Source organism: Salmo trutta, chromosome 16, assembly GCF_901001165.1.
Source record: "Salmo trutta chromosome 16, fSalTru1.1, whole genome shotgun sequence".
In the NCBI taxonomy this organism is placed as follows: Eukaryota; Metazoa; Chordata; class Actinopteri; order Salmoniformes; family Salmonidae; genus Salmo; species Salmo trutta.
Window position 1 is genome coordinate 18,657,076 of NC_042972.1, and position 6,000 is coordinate 18,663,075.

The window sequence follows — 6,000 nt, forward strand, 5'->3', positions numbered from 1 at the left end:
CCAGAATCCAAGATCAGGTTATGAATGAGGCTTTGATCACCTGTGATGATACACATGCCCACACACACACACACAATTAAAGTAACCTGTCAGTCTTTTTAAAATATCACAGGTGAAAAACTCGCATTGCACACTGCCCAAAAGAATGCTTTGTGCCTCAAGTGTCCTTCCATATAATGTTCAGCAGTTCAACAGACCTGGTGTAGGGTTAATGGCATGGCGCTTAATACAAAATACAGACACACAGAGGAGAAACTCAATCTTCAGATTCTGGTGTGATCTCCACCATGAGAGACAGGAAGTTCTCCAGGATCTGTGTGTTGTTGTCAGAGATGTGCAAACGCTTGCAGTATTCCCTGAAAGATCGGTTTAGACAGAGATGAGATTACACAAGCACATAGCACACACACAGTCACTCAGTCAGTCACGAATGCACACACCCATCTTTGTACCTGGGAGCCAGGAACACGTGTCCCCCTGATTCAAAGGAGCTGGGCAGCAAAATTGAAAATCTGCAACAGAGAGAGAGGGACTGTCATCAGCCACCCATTACTTCAGTGTCATGTTGATGCTAAGGAGAGGAATAGCTCTGGTCCAGGGCGTTACGTGCAGCATGATGATGCTGAGCCTTCCTACAAACCTTGTAACACCCTGGACGAGAGCTTAAGGGAGGTCGGTGTGTATGGGAGGGCAGAGCCTTGCTGGGTGGGCAGTGGTACTCACACTGGAGCTGCAGCATCACATCACTCAGGTCTGCCTGGATTCATTGTTGGACAGTAGTACCAGGACCAGACTGCAGGTGGCAGCATCCCCAACAGGAAACAGAGGAAATAAATCAAAGTCTGAGGCTCAAGAGAAGACGACTACTGCACAGCTATAGAGTTAGTCAGCCTGGGTACTAGTCTGTTAGTGCCATAATGCCACTACTTGTCATGTCAAACATAAGCAGACATGTTTGATGTGACAAGGAGTAGCAAGGAGTGGCATGATGGCAGAAACTGACTGGTAGCCAGGCTAGAGTCAGTCCACCCACAAACACTCTCAAACCTATCATCTTCAGCAGTTCATATCCTATTACTATGGTTACCATTACTAATCCTCTACCCGCCAATCCCCTCCTCCTCTTCCTGCCTCCTCACCTGTAGTCTGTATCATTGATGGGGGTCCAGCTGTAACCTCGAAGTGCCACATCTATGTATCGCTGCAATGAAGTGGGAAAATGTATATATTAACATTAGTTTACCCTCATATAAGAGTGTTGATCAATAATGCATACTCATGGCTGTTGGGTCATTGGGGTTGACAAAGTCATTAGTGTGAATTATGAATGTGAAGTAAAGTATACCTGATATATTGTCTATGTGTGAAGTAATGAACACACACACACACACACACACACACACACACACACACACACACACACAGTTACGGATACAATTCTCCTGAGTGTGTATCCTGTGTGTGTATTTCTTTTCTCTCCTTCTCCCCTCACAGGTGACAAGCATCATTCCCCAATCAGTCACCAATCAGTCGCTAATCAGAAGACACCTGCACCTTTACCGTTACCCTGTCACAGCCCCTTTCCCTTTTTTAAAAAACCCAGTCAGAAGCTCAATCTCTCTGTCACTCATTCTCTCTGAATCTCTCTCCCTCTCTCTTTGTATGCTAGATCTCTTTTGTTTTTGCAACTACATGTCACTTTGTCCATCCTACCGGTCATAGGTGAACCATTCGAACATCTAGTGGTTGATTGTGTTGGGCTGTTACCGGAGACAAAATCGGGTAAACAGTTTCTGTTAACGATTATGTGTATGGCAACAAGATACCCCAAGGCCGTTCCTCTGCGAAGGATTACGCTCCGGTGGTGAGTAAAGCCTTAACCCGAATGTCGTGAAGAATTTAGTTACCTAAGGTGGTACAAAATGATCAGGGTATGAATTTCCTATCAAAGCTCTTCAAGCAGGTGTTAAAACCCTTGTTACCTACACTGGTCTAGCGATACAACATTTTAGCCTGCGTTCCAAATGGCGCCCTATTCTCTTTATGGTGCAATACATTTGACCAGGACCATATAGAGAGAAATTAAGCAGAATCTAAGAGTGATTTATGTACTTTATTGGTGCATTTAGTGCACAGTATATCAATATTCCCCCTTTTTGACCATAATATTAAGTGCAATTGTAACTGTATGGACAACTCTTGTTACTTCATATAGAATAGGTTAGCTAAATCCTGACTTAGATATGGATGCATAAAACATTTTCACACATTTCACATTGTCATCAATGCAGGATTTATGTGAGAACTACAGTCAATTGATTCAATAGTTTCCCCCCCCCCCTCATCAATCTACACACAATACCCCATAACGACAATGCAAAAACAGAGTTTCTCTCATTCTTCTCCGCAGATCTTCTCAAGCTCTGTCAGGTTGCATGGGGAGTGTCGCTGCGCTGCTATTTTCAGGTCTGTCCAGAGATGTTTGAACGGATTAAAGTCCGCGCTCTGGCTGGGCCACTCAAGGACATTCAGAGACTTGTCCCGAAGCCACTCCTGCATTGTTTTGGCTGTGTGCTTAGGGTCGTTGTCCTGTTGGAAGGTGAACCTTCGCCCCAGTCTGAGGTCCTGTGTGCTCTGGAGCAAGTTTTTATACTTCACCATAGAGATGGTGCCAGGTTTCCTCCAAACGTGACGCTTGGCATTCAGGCCAAAGAGTTCAATCTTGGTTTCATCAGAACAGATAATCTTGGCAAACTTTTGGAGTGTAGGATACAGGCCTACCACCCGTTCAAGTCCATTCACTCATTTTATATTCACCAATGTAATTCCTTGCCTCATCTTTGCCTCATCTGAGCAGGATCAGGTGGTGACAGGAGTCTCAGCAGCAGGGTCAGGCATACAGGGAATATCAGTCTGTGACGGCGCTAAGGTGAACTTTTGCAGATGCAACACTTTATTCTCTTCGCAGCAACACTGGACAAGCCAGAAGCTTCAAAGATTGAAACTACTGTATGTTAAGGCAGTCTGACAAACATCTAAAGTTGATTTCCAAACTGTATCAAGTGTTGAGAGGCTTTTCCCGATGACACAACATGTCAAACAAAAATGTGAGGAAGACCTGGGACACTATTGATGATGAATGGATACAGACATGTTTGAATGCCAAGTCATGCTCATATACATTTATTGCATTTTAACACCATCCATAGAATGTACTATATGTCAGTGAAACGGAATGTAATTCCTCTGCTGTAGGTGTAAAATACAAAAGGGCACAAATTCATTTTATGCTCTCATGAAGGCTGGCTGAATTCTGGCAAAGATTATGTTCTATGTCAGCATGTCTACAGATTCTCCCTTTTCCCTGTTTTTGTTTGCTTGGAAGTGTTGATACTGGAGACTTATTGTCACGTCCTGACCAGTATAAGGGTTATTGTAGTTTGGTCAGGACGTGGCAGGAGGTCTTTGTTTTATGTGGTTCGGGTGGTTGTGTTTATAGAGGGATGATAGGTTTATGTATTCTGGGGTTTTTTGGTTATTCTGTTAGTTTATTTCTATGTTCTGTCTAGTTTGTATTTCTATGTTGGTCTAATTGCTGTTGGGACATTCAGTTGGAGGCAGCTGTCTATCGTTGCCTCTGAAGGTCCTATAATTAGGAGTGTTTGTTTTGGGGTTTGTGGGATATTGTTCTTGTTTTGCTGTGTGCCTGACAAGACTGTTTTTGTTGTCCGTTAATCTTCGTGGTTTGATTTATTAAAAATGAGCATTAAAGTACGCGCATATCGTGTCTTTGGCTATGCCGGATTAAGTGATATGACATGCTAACTTATAAAATTATTTCTCTGTAATATTACCTGATTAAGCTAATCATGTAAATGTAATTAACTAAAGTCGGGGCACCACAGAAGAACGTTTATAGAGCTGTTATCTTCTGAATAAACTCTTAAAATACTTAGTAATATTTTACATCGATAGCAGTCAATCTTATCTTATTTTCAGTCTCATCATGAAAGTTATAAATTCTTGGTTATCTTCACGAACCCTGGCTAACAAGTTGAATCAGCAATACAAAATTGGGTTTATTTATTTACTAAATACCTAACTAATCACACAGAATTACAAATACACAGAATACATATGATGTCATACAGAAAACGTCCTGGTGGACTGAGCCTGTATCATGGCTGGTTACACAAAGGAAGGGGGTTGGGCTTGAATGAAAGAGCGGGAAGATTTAGGAACACAGAAACAGCAGCTATGCTATCGTAAATACATTATCTTATGCATTCTAAATTACCGCCCATTTGGAGAAGGAAAATGCAATAAATATTTACTCTGAGCTGCGCTTCGGTTGATTGGTCGTAGATGCTGGCCGGGTTGGCCAACAGATCTCCCTGTAGTGGAAGAATGTCAAAGGTGGCAAATTGGATACGTGGTGGTCTCTTCGTCTGGGTGTTAGACTGGATCCGTCGTCCGTCCTTTCCTAGCCCACGTTAGCAGCGGCTAACTCAACGGCTAGGAAGTATCACTTCTGTAGTGAATAAGCTCAAAGTTCATACCATTTGCCATCAAAGCTCACGCCGAGGTTGGCTTAGTTCTGTCCTTGATATGTGTCTAGTTAACATGTGTGTCCTTCTGACGTAGAGGCTGCAGTCCTCACGTACTAGAACCCGTGAATGTCTTTTCGTCAAAGACTTATATAGTGGAGAGGGGGGAAGGAGGCGCCCCATCGTTTATAACCCCATGTCTCTTCACAGGGTTGGCCACTGATCGGCAGGGCACTTTCCCTATGAAAACCCAAATCTCTCATTTGGAAGCTAAAATTACATTTAATCTCCTAACAAACAATTTCAATATCAAACATTTCAATTGCATAACAATTCCATGTGACTCTGATAACTAGAGGGTGTATACTTTCTCCGGTACAGTTTATGTCGTCCTGCCATCAATCATAATGTCTCAGATAACAATGAACTGACATACATACTCATTACGTTATCAAGCATATTTCCAACTGGTTTTATTAACAAAAGATGGTTCCTTTCCCCATTTGTTTGATGTTCCCAGACTCTCTATATTTAACACAGGCTATTCCAGTCCTTCAGTAGGGTCAGAGACGGAGGGGAAGGGAGAAGGTATTTATGGGGGGGTCATAAACCTTACCCACAGGCCAACGTCATGACAGTCCCCCCATGTTGGGTTCAATCTTGCGATTAACCTGCATGTTGTAAACCAACATAAAAATGAACGTGGGTTGTCCTGGTTGTGGATCATCGTTGTGGTCCCCATCTGGCGGTCGACCCGGGTAGGGTGTCTGCAAATGAAGAAGTCCGCTCCAAGGCTGGGCAGCAGATGTCCAGTTGGTGGTTGCTATTGCAGTCCCCCCTCTGGTGGTCGACCCGGGTAGGGTCTCTGCAAATGAAGATGTCCGTTCCATGACTCGGCAGCGGATGTCCGGATTGGGATCGCCGTTCCGGACCCGTCGTCTGGTCGTCCAGACTGAAATATCTGGGCAGTAACTTAGGCAGAGGTTAACAATGCACACACACTCATGAAATATATAATTACATTTCCTCCCAAATGAGCGGCGTTGTGGCACTAACTGATGGTTGTATGGGGGAGTTGTTTATGGCTCTATCACTTTCTATGTGCCAAAGAAAATGAAACAAAATTAATGAAAGCATAAACAAAACAAAATAGTTATGCCACCTTAATCATCTAATTGGACTGTATTCTATCTACGTCCATGGTCTTGGCAAAATGACCCTATCATGGCATTGTCTAATGTCATATCTAGGGCTTTCCTAATTTGCGGGGTGGCGCTTAGGGTACTATCCTAAGTTGACAACTGTATGATAAGTCTACAGCTGTAAGGCACTAGTTTTGGGCAGTCTACAGGATGACCTATGGACTTCTGGTTAGAAAACTGGTGAGTGCTGTAGAGTCAAAGGCCTAGAAGTAAATGTTCAACTTTACTAAGGCTGATATTTTGCTTGGACC

At 43.2% G+C, this 6,000-nt stretch overlaps 1 long non-coding RNA gene across 1 annotated transcript; it reads right to left on the minus strand.

The window, feature by feature from the left end:
- Nucleotides 1–126: 126 nt before the first annotated feature.
- Nucleotides 127–1,196, minus strand: LOC115150222 (uncharacterized). Its single transcript, XR_003867075.1, has 4 exons — nt 1,140–1,196; nt 724–793; nt 453–512; nt 127–356 (listed from the first exon to the last, which is right to left on the minus strand). It is a non-coding gene; the product is annotated as an uncharacterized LOC115150222 (long non-coding RNA).
- Nucleotides 1,197–6,000: the final 4,804 nt, after the last annotated feature.